At 37.9% G+C, this 15,671-nt stretch overlaps 1 pseudogene; it reads left to right on the forward strand.

Moving 5' to 3' along the window:
* The window catches only part of LOC106008587 (olfactory receptor 5W2-like), a 28,154-nt pseudogene extending 13,005 nt beyond the window's left edge, over positions 1–15,149 (forward strand).
* The last annotated feature ends 522 nt before the right edge of the window (positions 15,150–15,671 follow it).

Here is a 15,671-nt window from a genome sequence, read left to right on the forward strand (position 1 = left end):
GGGGGTTGATGGGTGGCCAGTCCTGGGGGGTTAGTCTGTGCCCATACTCTAGGACACAAGGTGGTCAATTCCTGAAGAAATTGAGAGTCTGAGGTTTTTGAGTCCATAGGTGTCATATCTAGGAGCAACAGATATTCCTCTGATAGGGGCAAGTAACAAGAATTTTGGCAGGCTTGTTACCAATTAAAAGACTAGCATGCTGGCCCTCAAAGGATATTGTAGCTCTTAACTTTTTGAGTAAGTCCCTTCCCAGCAATGGGTATGGGCAATCTGGGATCACAAGGAATGAGTGTGTCGTCCTGTGATGCCCAAGGTCCACTGTCCTTTCTGTAGTCCAAGGGATGCCTGTAGTGGTGGTCCCAGTGTCTCCCTGAACAAAAGGTTTTCTTTTTGTCATTGCCCTAGTGGTTGGATCAGAACCAAATGTGCTGCTCATGTATCAACCAGGAAATTTATAATTTTGACCCATTCTTTGGCTTTTACCCTGGGCTCTCAGGGCTTAACAGATAAGAGCCCTGACACCCCTAGTCCTCTTCCTCCTGTATCATCAAAACCTCCAGTTTGCCCTTCTTGGAGGGGGCTCCTTTTCCCCCATAGGGACTCTCATTTTTCCAATGTCCAATCCTCTTGCATCTAACACATTTGTTCCTCCCCAAGTGGGGACAGTGTGAGTCCCCAAGGGGCTTCCCCTTCCTCCTGTCCAGAGGGACTGTCCCTTGTGCTTGGAGTGCAGCAATAGTGACTTTTCCCAGTTTCTTGGCTAGGACTTCCTCGGGGGCATCACAGTTATCATAAACTTTCTGGGCTATGCTCAGGAGTTCAGTCCTATTCTTTCCCTCAAATCCCACCAAATTTTGTAATTTCTTTCAAATGTCTGGGGCCAACTGGGAAATAAAGGCAAAATTTAAAGCTGCTGCATTTTCAGGATCCTCTGGGTCAACAGGAGTGAAAACTCTATAGGCTTCCAAGAGTATCTAAAAACGCAGAGACTCTGTTTTTCCATGGCAAATCTCACTTACTTTACTGAAATTAGTGGGCTTTCTGGCAGCTTCCCAGATTCACCCTAATAAGTGCTGGCAGTAGGTACCCAGCCACCTCCTATGGTCATCATCATTGGGGCCCCATTCAGGGTGCTGGGATGGAACCACCACTTCAGCACTGTCTGAATATCCCAGGGTTCCAGGAGTGATGCCAGGGTTTGGCCCCAGGGCCTCTTTGACTACCTGTTCATAAGTGTGGTCCTGTTCCTCAGTGGTGAACAGGATCTGTAAAAGCTGTTGGTACTCATCCCAGGTTGGCTGATGGGTATGAAAAACAGACTTAAGAAGAGAGATTAATGCCTGAGGTTTTTCAGAGAAGGGGGGATTTTGATGTTTCCAATTGTAAAGATTACTAGTTGCAAAAGGGACATAAATCAATCCTCCCCTGAGCTCTGTCTGTTTTAAAGGAAAAAGGGAGGAGGAAGATTGGGCTGATGGACTGCAGTCCTGTCCCAATCGAGTATGGGGAGGTGAGTGGATCTGGTCTGAGGAGGAATCCAGAACTGGGGGGTCTCCAGTGGGAGATTCAGGGCCCCTACCCCAGGTGCTGATTCCACCCACATGATAAGGGGGAGGTTGGTGCAAATTGTCCTCAGGGTCAGACCGGAAAATACCTTTACTGGTTGACACAACCATCAGAGAGGGGCTCTTTTCCAGTAGGTTCTAATTTCCCCTTTCTTCTCCAATTCAGGGTTGCCAAAGGTTGATCAGCACTTGAACATTGTATAAAATATTTAGGGGGATCTTAAAACATATCAATCCAAATGTCAATATATGGGAATTGATCCAGATGTCATGGGGCCCAGACTCCCGTGACCACATTTGGAACCTTGAGAACAATGTGCATAGAATAAGTTCCCACTGGGGGCCAACTGACTCTGAAACTGGGCCATTCTAATTGATACAGTTTGTAATTTGCCTTTAGAAAATTTCATGCCATATTCATCTTCCCCATCTGTGGAATAAATTTTTGTGAAGTTATTCAAAACAATCAAGTGGAGTTCCTTCTGTGGACTGTGAGGAACCCATAATTTTAGCCTCTGAAAACACAAAAGGCACACAGAACAAGCAGACAGACAACAATAAACAGATAAAGACAAACTTTGGCCAAGTAAAACCTCTGGGGCCAAATCGATACAGCCCCCACCCAGGGAGTTGCCCTTCTGACTCTGACCCAGTGATTCTGCTTGCAGTCACAAAGAGACTCTAGATAGGGGAAACTGTGCTGCATCCAGCTTCCTCCTATCTACCCACAGTGCACTAAAAATCATTCAATTCTTACCTCTAGAGTCTTTCCCAATAAGCTCCTGTGGGTCAGTTGATCAGTGATAGGGCCCCACTGGGACCGGCCTACCCAGAGCTCCAGAATACCATCAGGGTGGCCTCTCCTTTGACAGACTGGTGTCCAGAGGGGCCAAATGCTTCCAATGTCCGATCATGGTCTCTCCTAAAACCAAACAATGGCTCCAAGATAATAAGCTCCAGAGCAACTGGATATCTTGCTGGGGCCTTCAAGAATGTTAGACCCAGTGAGAAAGAACCAACTAGAGACCGATATTAAATCCACACAGGAGTTTATTACAGGCCAGAACCTGAGCCAAACATTGGACTCAAGCCCTGACTAGGGGGGAGACAAACATGTTTTATATACCCTTGAGGCCAACAGTTTCTAGGCCCCTCTAGGGGATAGAACTAGCAAAGCAAGGGAAAGGTACAGAAGCAGAAAGTCCTGCTGTTAGAACATTTGTGAAACAATAGTTGATTAATTTTTATTTCTAAAGACTTTCTAAGGGGAGGAGGTTTCTAAGCTTCCTCCTTCTGAGTTCTTCTAAAGGACAGGCAGGTAGGTGAAGCAGCAATATGGAGTCTGTCTTGCTAACTAGGGTCCTCCAGAAAGAATCTGTGACTCTAATGCAAGTTATTTGAAAATATACAACCCAAGAAGAAAAATATTGAGAAGAAATGAAGAAAAACCTATAAGATTCATCAGAGAGCATCAAGATAGCTAATTTCACATCACAGGAGTTAAAGAAGTAGAAAAAAGAAAGAGAGGAAGTTGATGTAAAAATTAATGACCAGAAAGTGATGAAATCTGGAGAAAAATATAAGTATGCAAGTGCAGAAAATTCAAATATGTGTAGTAAGGTTCAGTGCAAAGGCAACTACACCAGTACATATTTTAAACAAACTGTCAAGTTATTGCTATGGGAGTGATGTCAGCAACATTTCAAAATAATCACCTAAAGCTCCCATTTCCCATGGACAAGCCAAATACACATCCATTGATAAATCAATTTCATTGAGAGAGAATCAGAGAACAATGGAGAGGCTTCAGCTCACCAGGAAATTGAGAAAACATCCATATGAAATATTTAGCAGAACATGAGGTGCATTCTGGCATTCTGTCATGGAGCCTGTCCTGGGAGTGGCATACAAAAGTGAGGAAGACATTCCAAACATTCAGCTTCTCCATAGGGAGACAAGGCTTTTGACCTCCCAGGATGAGAGAGAGGGAGAGGAAGAGAGAGAGAGAGAGAGAGAGAGAGAGAGAGAGAGAGAGAGAGAGAGAGAGAGAGAATGCAGTTCCAGTTCCAGCAAGCCTCTCCATACCATCGTAGAGTCCAACCTGTGCATGAATATCAGTATTTTCACAGATCATTCTTCCAGGCATTTACAGACAGTGGTAGGTGAACATTCATTCTTTGGATCACCATACATGCAGAATTGGAGCATGGCTTTTGATACTCCACTCCCTGCTGCTACATCCAGACTCGGAGGGACTCACAGGATACTGCACATTCCTAGCTTCCAGAGGCATCAAAAAATACTAATCTGGACAAACAGAAGGATCTGAGTAGCACTTTGTATTCCCTGGATGAATGAGTTGTGAGCTAGTTCTTCACTGGAGGCCAGCATGAGCACACTGAGAGAGATTGCTGATTTATCAAATGCAGAGTAGCAACAAAAGAATCAAGGAGATGAAAAGAGAAGCTCATTTATTCCAAATTTTAATAAAAAGATAAAGGTCTAAAAACTAAGTGTGAATTGAGATACGTGACTCATCTGTCAAGGAATTCAAAACAATGCTCATGAAAATGCTCACAGGTTCTAGAGATAATGCAGGAATAAACGGAAATTTTCAATAAGAAAAGGTACAAAAAATAGCAAATAGAAATATGAGAGTAGAATGATTTTTACACCTGAATTTAAAATTCAATAGAGAGATTCAAGAGAAGATGAGATCATTCAAGAATAATTACCTGAGAACCTAAAGACAATTAAATGGACAAAAAACAACATGAGGAGCAAAGTGGAAAAAATAGAGGAGGATTTAAGAAACTTATAGGACAATGCCAAGCTTAACTACATGCATATTTTCCATGAGCCAGCAGGAAAGGAGAGACAGAGAAAAAGACAGACATATATTTAAAAATAAGATAGAACTCATCTCCAGCCACAGGCAAGATCTAGAAGGAATCTAAAAAGTTCTTCCTTGGGGACACATCAAAATAGAAATATGAAAAATTTAATACAGAAGCTTAACATTTCTGGACTCAGCACAGAAATAGGGAACTGCTGCATACAAAAGAATCATCATAATATTGTCAGAAGATTTTTCATCAGGAACCATGAAGAATTGAAGAATTTGAGATGACTCAAAATCCTGGAATGAAAAACACATACCAGTCAAGACTATGCTAGCCAGAAAATTTACCTCTTAAAAATGGAGGTTATACAAAGACTTCCTAAGATTAATACTAACAGATAGTTCATCAGCTCTAGAACTACCTTATAAAAATGCTAAAGGGCCAGATGTGTAGGTGGAAGCCTGTAATCCAACACTGAGGAGGCTGAGGCTGGAGGATCACCATGAGTTTGAGGCCAGCCTGGGCTACATAGTGAGTTCAAGGCCAGCCTGAGATACTGACAAAAAAAGAAAAGGAATACCACAGGTTTTTTATCAAGCTAAAAGCAAAAGGATGTGATTAGTACCACATGATGTAAAAAAAAACCCAAAACTTTAGTGATAAAAATACATTGTGAAATACAAAATATTTTAATTCCATAATGGTGATGAGTTAATCAATTATCTCTCTAGTATAAAATTTTAAAAACCTATTAAAGTAAGTTACAATAGGAAGTTCCTGCTGGCACTCAACTTGCCCATCCAGCCCGCAACCCAGCAGCAATCCATTGGATCCCCCCTCCCCTCCACTCCTCTAGCCTCTTGGCTGCACTGACATCTGGTTCCACACTACAAAGACACAGAGGACACCGGCCCACCAGTCCACTGTACTGGGTAAGTTGGAGTGATCATCACCTCCCATTGGAATTGGGACTATCTTCAGGGGAAGGGCAGCTGGAACCTGCAGTACAACCCTGCAGAGTTCAAACCTACAAGAGGACAGGGAGCTCACCTTGAGACTTGCAGTCAGAAATCTGCCTGAATCTCATGGTTCTGTTACTGGCTTACTGAGACCCATTGACTTATATCTGCACACTGCTACCCACGTTGTCTATTGTGACAACAGAGACATACCCTGAAAGAGGCCCTTCATTTTTATTTTCATTTTTTGTTTCTAAAATTAGTATTATTGGATTGTTTCTTTTTCCTCTTTACTTTTCTCCCTCTTATCTAACTTTTTTCTCTCTTACTGTTTGCAAATTTTTGTTTTTCTCTCCTTTTTTCCTTCTTTTTTCTCTTTCCTTACTCTCTTTCTTACACTCACTCTCTTGCTGTCCCATATTGTTCATCTCCCTTTATGTCCTTGTTATGAGCCTCATTCAGAGTTCTTTATTTTTCTATTATTCTCTTTTTCCTTCTCGCTTGTGTCCTTTGGCCTCACTGCTAACCCTCCCTGATCCTTCTATCTATCTGTTCCTCCTTCCCCAACTCCTTCTAACTCTCCATCCAGAAGGGTAAAGTGTTATATTGAAGAGTTTACTCACTATAATCATATGTTGGGTTGGTCCTTGACCTTGATTTAATTTACACAGTTAAAGGTGATAGATTAATAATTACCACAAAATGTCATTTTCTAAGATGTACTTGATGCAATGGTGTTGCTGATTGTATCACTTGGGCTAAGGTATTGCTATTGATCTAGTCAGTGATCCTTCCTACTATAATGATAATGAGATAGCCTCAGAGTCATTAGAGACTCAAAACTTAAAAACCAGCTATATTTGAAAGTCCCCTCTGAGAAGTAATCATTCCATAAGTGTTCTAATTATAAGCAACAAAGATACTTACAATAGGCAATTCCAAAGTATCAACCCAGGAGTTAAACCAAGCAGAGTACCAAAAACAAATATGAGAAGACATTTAAGCAAGGTGCAAACTCAGACTTCCACCCCACCAAGGGTTCCTGGGAGAAATGAGGTGGAAAAGTCCAATAACCAACCACTTCGTCACCCTGAGCTGATAGCACCAGAAGTAACAAAACAGATGAATGAGGCTCTAGAAAAATTCAAAGCAGAAATAATCTCCCAGATATCTACAGAGATGGTGAGCAGAGTGACAGACATGATTAGAAGCTCCAGAAAAAAAACAGATAAAAAATAGATGAGCTCAGAAACATCCTGGAAGCCATGAATACCCAGCATAACAAAGATATAGAAACCATGATCTCCCAACATAAGAAAGAAATGGAATCCATGAAACAGATTCAAACAGATATTCAGGAGATTAAAAACTCCATTGAAAGTATCCACAGAAGATTAAGGGAATCTGAAGATGGACTATCAGATATAGAAAAAAGGATTGCAGTTAAAGACCATGAAAACAGAAATTTCTTAAAAATAGTAAGGAACCATGAGAAATCAATCCAACTGCTGCTAGATGATGCAAAGAAGAATAACATAAGACTGATAGGAGTCCATGAAAAAACAGGAGAAAGCACAATTGACACATAAAACCTGTTCACAGAAATAATAGTGGAAAACTTCCCAGACAGAGGTAGCGAATTGGACATACAGAGAAGTGAGGCATATAGAACCCCAACTAGGCATGATCAAAAAAATCTACATCTAGACATATGATAGTCAAGATCCCAGAAACCCAACAGAAGAACAAAATTATACAAGCAGTTAAAGAAACAAATCACCTACAAAGGAAAGGCCATCAAAATCACAGCAGACTTCTCAACACAAACCGTCAAGTCAAGGAGAGCCTGGAGTGAAGTATTTCAAGCCCTAAAAGAAAATAACTTCCAAACCAGGCTGTTGTATCCTGCAAAATTATCTTTAAAAATTCATGGGGAAATTAGACACTTCCATGACAAAGAACACCTGAGAAATTTCATGAACACCAAGCCAGCACTACAAGCAATTCTAAACAATATCCCAGAAAAAAACAATGAAGGTCACAACTCCATGAGTCCCAAGAGAAGGAAACCACCAGGCAAGGTAAGACACTAAAGGGAAAGGGTTTGGGAGGGAAATAAAGAGCCAATGAAAGTAAAACATCATGACAAGGATGAATCAATATCTATCAATTGTAACCACCAATGTTAATGGCCTCAATTCACCAATCAAAAGAAACAGACTGGCAGGATGGATTAATAAGCAAAAGCCAAAATATGCTGTATACAAGAAACACATCTAACTCAAAAAGAAACTCATAGACTGAAAGCAAAAGGAGGGGAAACAGTTCTCCATGCCACAGGAACACAGAAAAAAGCAGGGATAGCAATCTGATTTGCAGACAAAGTAGATTTCAAACCAAAACTAATTAAGAGAGACAAAGACGGTCACTATATCCTTGTGAAGGGAACAATCTAAGATGAAGAGATGCCAGTCCTAAATATATATGCACCAAATATGAATGCCACCGACTATACAAAAAATATTAATGGACATGAAAAATCAAATAAACACTGACATAATTGTAGTAGGGGAACTCAATACCCCACTATCACAAATATACAGATCATCTAGACAAACAGTTAGCAAGGAAATTCTAGAAATGAACCAAGCTATTGAACAAATGAACTTAATAGATGTTTACAGAGTGTTCCACACCACAAAATCAGAATACACATTATTTTCAGCTGCACATGGGTCATTCTCCAGAATAGACCACATGCTAGCACATAGGTCATGTCTAAGTAAATGGAAAAGAATTGAATTTACCCCCTGTATTTTATCGGACCATAATGCAATAAAATTTGAGATCAATAACATAAGAAACAGCAAAACCCCCACAAACACATGGAAACTGAATAACACCCTCTTGAACAAAAATGGGTCACAGAAGAAATTAAAGAAGAAATTAAACAATTTCTACAAATAAATGAAAATGCCACTACAACATAAAGGAATCTATGGGACATGATGAAAGCAGTTCTACATGGGAAATTCATAGCAGTGAATGCCCATATAAGGAAAAGAGAGAAAAGTCAGATAAATAACCTAATGCAGAACATCAAGCTGCTAGAAAAAGAAGAGTATGACAAATCCAAAGCTCATACAAGAGAGGAAATTATAAAGACCAGAGCAGAATTCAATGCAACAGAGACTAAGAGAACAATACAAAAAAAGATGAATCGAAGAGTTGGGTTTTTGAAAGAATAAATAAAATCAATAAACCTTTAGCCAAACTTACCATAAAAAGGAAAGGAAAGGCACAAATACATGCAATTAAGAAAGAAAAAGGTGAAGTCAGAACAGACCCAATACAAATTGCCAAAGTTAAATGAAGAAGATATAGAAATTCTAAACACCCCAATTACAAAGATGGAAAATGAAAATGTAATAAAAAACTCACCAACAAAGAAAAGCCCAGGTCCTGATGGCTTCACTGCTGAATTCTACAAGACATTTAAAGAAGAATTATCACCATTACTCTTTAAACTCATCAAGGAAATTGAAAGGGAAGCAATACTACCAAATTCATCCCTGGAAGCAAGTGCTACTTTGATTCCAAAACCAGGAAAAGACACTACCCAAAAAGAGAACTACAGGCCGATCTCCCTAATGGACACACATGGAAAAATCCTGAAGATACTGGCCAACAGAATACAGAGGGTCATCAAGAAGTTCATACACCCTGACCAAGTTGGATTTATCCCAGGGATGCAAGGTTCATTCAAAAATTGTATTCATAAATCAATAATAAATCAATACATGTAATACGCTATATAAACAGAGTCAAGGACAAAAACCATATGATCATCTCAATAGATACAGAAAAGGCATTCAATAAAATCCAACAACTATTCATGATAAAAATCCTACAGAAAATTACAATAGGTCTTTACCTCAACCTGATTAAGGTTATCTATGAAAAAACAACAGCTAATATCATACTAAATGGTCAAAAACTGAAAACTTTCATTTTAAAATCAGGAACAATACAAAGATGCCCACTATCACCACTCCTATTCAATATAGTTCTGGAAACACTAGCCACAGCAATTAGAAAAGAGAAAGAAATAAAAGGAATAAAGATAGGAAAGGAAGAAGTTAAATTGCCATTATTTGCTGATGATATGATACTTTACATAGAAGACCCAAAAAACTCCTCCAAGCTAGACTTAATTGACAGATTCAGTAGAGTAGCTGGATACAAGGTCAACTCTCAAAAAACAATTGCCTTCTTGTACACAAATAACAGACTCACTGAGAGAGAAATTAGGGAAACAATTCCTTTTTGAATAGCATCCAAACAAATGAAATATCTAGGAATCAATCCCACAAAGGAATCAAAAGACCTCTACACTGAAAACTATAGCACTCTGAAAAAGAAGATTGAGGAGGATATAAAAAAATGGAAAGATATCCCTTGTTCCTGGGTAGGAAGAACCAATATAGTGAAAATGCCCATACTTCCAAAACTACTATCTAGATTCAATGCAATGGCGATTGAAATTCCAATAATATCTTCACAGAACTAGAGAAAACAATCCAAAATTTCATTTGGAACCAGAAGAGACCTAGAATAGCAAAAGCAATTCTAAGTAACAGAGACATGGCTGGGAGTATCACTATCCCCAACTTGAAACTATACTACAAAGCTACTGTGTTAAAAACATCATGGTACTGGCAAAAGAACAGACCTGAGGATCAGTGGAATAGATTAGAAGATACAAAAACAACTCCAGACATACTCAGCCACCTCATCTTTGACAAAGGTGCCAACCACCATCATTGGAGGCAAGACAGCCTATTTAATAAATGGTGTTGGAAAAACTGGATTTCAATCTGCCAAAGATTAAAACTAGACCCATACCTATCATCATGCACTAAACTAGATCAAAATGGATTAAAGATCTAAATATTAAACCAGAAACTCTAAACTTGCTGGAAGATAAGTTAGGTAGAACTCTGGAAGACATTGGCAAAGGAAAAGACTTCATGAACAAAACCTCAGTAGCACGGGAACTAGCACAAAGAATCAATACCTAGGATCTCATCTTATTAAAAAGCTTCTGCACTGCAAAAGAAACCACCAACAGAGCCAATAGACAACCTACAATGTGGAAAAAAATTTTAGCAGCTGTACATCAGACAAAGGACTATTTAGAATATACAAAGAATTGAAAAAATCAGACCCCCAAAATTCAAAGACCCAATTCAAAAATGGGCATCTGAAATGAACAGACATTTCTCAGACAAAGAAATAAAAGCAACAAACAAATATATGAAAAAATGTTCAACGTCACTGGTCATTCCAGAGATGCAGATGAAAACAACACTGAGATTCCACCTCACCCCAGAAAGGATGGCTGCTATCAAGAAATCAACTAATAACAAATGCTGGCCAGGGTGAGGGGAGAAAGGAATCTTTCTCCATTGCTGGTGGGAGTGTAGACTGGTGCGAACACTGTGGAAATCATTATGGAGATACCTCAAAGAACTAGGACTAGAGGTCCCATTTGACCCAGCTATTCCCCTGCTGGGTATCTTCCCAAGAGAATTAAAAGAATCATACCACAGCGATATATGTGCACCCATGTTTATAGCGGCACAGTTTGCAATAGCTAAAGCTTGGAAGCAGCCCAAGTCCTCATCAATTGGAAACTGGATAAAGAAGATGTGGTATTTTTATAAAATGGAGTACTACTTAGCCATAAAGAATGAGAAACTAGAGTCACTTATAGCTAAATGGATGCATATTGAGGCCATACTTTTAAGTGAAATAAATAGGAAACACTTATGTAAATACCAAATAGTTTCTCTAGTGTGAGAAACTGATAGGGAAAACAAGGGTTAACATGATTAAAATGAATATTGGATAATTGGAAATAGGAAAAAAGGTCCAAAGATGAAGGGCTGAAGGGAGGAGAAGGGGAAAGGAAAGTTGGGAAAGAAAAAATATGAGAAAAGAAAAATAATGGAAATAATGTCTGTATAAATAGGGAAGGGTGGAGGGGGTGAATGGTGCACAGGTAGTGGGGAGAAAATAAGAACCAAGATGCACCATGCACAGGTATAAACACACAATGATAAATGTAAAAGAATCATATACCTAAAATGTACCAATTAATGAACTTAGGAAAAAAATTAGTAAAAAGAGAACCAAAAAAATTAGTTACAATAATTTACTAAGCATACAGAACATAAAAACTTATCACATGAAAAATATAAAATATGAGAAGCGGGGAGCAAAATGGAATTTATGTATGCAATAAATTCTTATTAACTTAAAATAGCCATTTACAAACACAAGGTGTTTTATGTAATCCTCAGGGTAAACCCAAATGTCTATTACAGTTACATAAACCAAATAGGAAATCTCCAGAAATACCATTACAGAGAGCAATGAAACCACAAAGGAAGTAATAGAGGAAGAAAACAATAAAGGGTCAATAAAACAACCAGAAAATAGTAGCAAAAAGACACAATTAAGTCCATACCCATTAATAATTACATTGAATGTAAATATATTAAATTATGCTATCAAATGTGTGGAATGTAAATCTCACGCAGACATTAAGGGAAGACGATTTTGACACATGCAACAACATAGATGAACCCTGAATGATATCAGGCTAAGGAATCCTGATACAGAGTGCACACATTGTAGCCTCTATTTAACTGTGCTCCTTGAACTGACAAACACAGAGCCACAGAAACTGATGAATGGTCCCAGGGTGACAGTGAAAGGAGAGAGAATGTGACTACTAATAGTTTTGGATTTCTTATTGTGGTGATGGAAAATGTTCTGGAATGAGATAGTGATCACAGATGCTCAACTTTATGAATACACTAAAACCAAAATGAGTGTCCAACTCTAAAGGATGAATAAAAGTATAGGAATCACATGGTAATAAAAGTAAAATAATTCTCTGAAGGATAATAATGCTCCTGTGTGAAGTCATAAAGGAAACTTTAAAATGAAAGAGAAACAAACAATAGACAACTGATGGTAATGATTAAGCACAGGTTTATTTGAATTTAAATAGATTCATACTATGGAAAAGGAAGGTTTACATTATATTATATAGTGTGTACACACATACAAAATGCTTTCTGGTTTTCTTCTTGAAATAGATCAATTTCATTATGATTATAAAGAATATAAGTTCACCTTTTGCTAAAATTGATGACATTCACAGGGGAGAATGCATAATGACAAACATAATCTCCCCAAACCCAGGGAAAATAGCATCAGAAACTAAAATCCCAACTGCCACCTACCAAAATAAAATGCTCCCTGCTTAGTGTTTAGCTACTAAGACCTCAGGTAGGTTCAGAATCCTCAGATTTAAAGGGAGAGAAGAAAAGGAAAATAATTTAGTTTTTCAGCAAAAAGATTTGTGAATAAAACATTTTATGCATGCCAAATTTAATAAATGGTTCTGGAAATTCTGGTGCTTGAAAATATTTTACCCTCAGAATAAAAAAAAATCTGACTGAACTTCATAGTATCCACAACATAATATTTTGATTCTTTTATTCTAGTCTTGATACATAGCAGAGCCCTGATTCCTTTTATCATTGTATAAGCATGTGCATGAATTTCATAGATTTTAAAATTGGTTTTATCTCAAAATTATTTTAGTTATTACACTATAATAATGATGTATGCAGATTCAACTCTATGTGAAATATATTCTGTATTTTAGTCTTAAAATAACCCCACAAATATGAATCACTGTATTCCAGCTCTCATACATTCACAAAGAGATGTGAACACATTAAGTATTGGACACTTGCAGGAAATCACATACATAGCAAGAAAGCCTTTACATGACAGAATATTTACTTTCCCTTGTGCTAATTCTATGTTGTAACACACAAGTTTATTTTACATATAAGAAAATGCAAGGTAAGGTGTTAAATTCTGTTGACTTTGCCTCTTAGTATATTTTTTCAGAGAACTTTTCCCTTGGAATCAGATCACTGCTACAAATAGGTAAGGTGTATTGTGATAAAACCAAGAAAAGCTTATATAAATGCTCAGTACAATGCATTTCATGTCACTTCTAATACTAAAGAAACAAACAATAAGAAATGTAGTCTGGCAAATTTCAATATCAGTAACTTAAGTGCTTTTTACTTATAGAAGTAATGTAAAGTATTTTGAACCAGTCATGATTTTTAGGAATGTAATGTTATTAATTTGTGTCCACACAAATAATTTGAGGCACTGTAAATATTTTTTTTTTCAAAAATTAACTTTATTGGTACATAGGAAAGAAAAAATATGAGAAAAGAAGGAAAAAATGGAAACAAAGATTTGCAAATCTTACACCCTGTCTCTCCAATGTCTCTGTATGTTACACATTAATTTGAGGATCAAATGATATTACAGTTTATTCAACTCTATCCCCTGAGGTAAGGAAAGTAGGGTCCACAGAAATTATGGCACTCATAAAAGGATTCATGCTTCATAAATGGAATTTAGCTTTATCAGAATATCCAATTGTCTATCTCAGACACATTTTATTCTTTTCAAGTAGATAATAGTTTTTTAAAAGAAACATATGATGACATAGATAATTTTCCCAAAACATAAATAACAATAAACAAATTGTATTCTAATTTACAAATATATTTTTTGGGGGGGGTTGTTTTTGTTTTTGGTATCAGGGACCAAACTCAGGAACTTGTCCTTGAGAGGCAGGCAGTGGAACCACTGAGCCAAATCCCTGGCCCCGACAAATATATTGTTGATCTTCCAAATGCAAAACATGCAGCTATCCTTTTAATTGTTTTATCAGTAGTTTAGAGAAGAACAAGGACAATTTACCAGAGAAATTGCTCAGTGACAAAATTCATCTTCTTGGGAACTACCAGTAACCCTGAGATGAAAGTGACTCTATTTACCACATTTCTCCTCATTTATCTCATTATTCTCCTGGGAAATCTGGGAATGATCATCTTAATTAGAATGGAGTCCCAGCTCAACACACCCATGTACTTCTTCCTCAGCCACCTGTCTTTCTGTGACCTCTGTTATTCCACAGCAGTTGGACCCAAGATGCTTGTTGGCGTATTTGGCAAGGACAAGTCAATCCCTTTTTTTGGTTGTGCTCTGAAGGTCTTCAACTCCAGCACCTTTGCAGACTCAGAGTGTGTGCTGCTGGCATTCATGGTCTTTGACCAGCAGCCCCCTTGTGTACACAGCCCACTGCTGTACACAGCCCACATGTCCAGCAGGCTATGCTCCCTGCTGGTGGCTGGGGTTTACCTGGTGGGACTGGCACACACTCTGATACACACCACACTGACATTTGGCGTGTGTTTCTGTGGGTCTATTGAAATCAATCATTTCTTCTGTGATTTACCTCCACTTTACCTCCTTTCCTGTTCTGACATAGAGGTCAATCAATTGGTATTATTCATCATTTTGTTTTCTTCTTTGAACTGAACACCATTTCAGGAGTCCTCATCTCCTACTGCTATATCATCTCATCCATCCTAAAGATCCGCTATGCTGAGGGGAAGGTCAAAGCTTTCTCCACCTGCACCTCTCACTTAACTTCAGTTGCATTTTTTCAAGGAACTCTCCTTTAAGAAACTCTCACATACTTCAGACCAAGTTCTTCCTACTCCTTAGATCAGGATAAAATGACCTCATTGTTTTACACTCTGGTGATGCCCATGCTGCACCCACTGATTTATAGCCTATGGAACAAGGATGTGGAAGAATCCCATTAAAAAATTAAAAATAGGGGCTGGGGATTTACCTCAGTAGTTTTACTGCTTGCTGCGCAAACACAAGGACCCAAGTTCGATCCCTGGTACCTCCCCAAAAAAATTAAAAATAAAAGCTGGTTTTAAAAATTTATGCAGAATTCCCCATACATAGTAATTTTTATTAAAACCACATGTCAGAGAATGTAATTTAGTTTAATGAAATGAGTGTTAGTGCTAAAACCTAATAATATGAAAATATTGTGAAGTATTTCTCTCATCTGCTATCTTTCATTATTATTGTTTTTTAGATAGGATGTTACTATATTTCCAGAATGCCACTGAATTTTTTAATTCTCCTTCCTTAGCCTCTGGATTAGCTTGGATTTCAAGCATATGACTTCATGCCTGTCTTTCCTTTATGTATCATGAAGATGAATATGAAGTCATCTTTCTGTGAAAAAGTTCCAGAATTTCCAATTTGACAGACTTTCCATAAGTAATTCTTTAAATTAGTAAATTAGTAATTCAAGTTTAGTTCAATTA

This window comes from Heterocephalus glaber, unplaced genomic scaffold (genome assembly GCF_053883595.1).
Source record: "Heterocephalus glaber isolate CG9 unplaced genomic scaffold, H.glaber_assembly_v1.0 deba00000896, whole genome shotgun sequence".
NCBI classification, from domain to species: Eukaryota; Metazoa; Chordata; class Mammalia; order Rodentia; family Bathyergidae; genus Heterocephalus; species Heterocephalus glaber.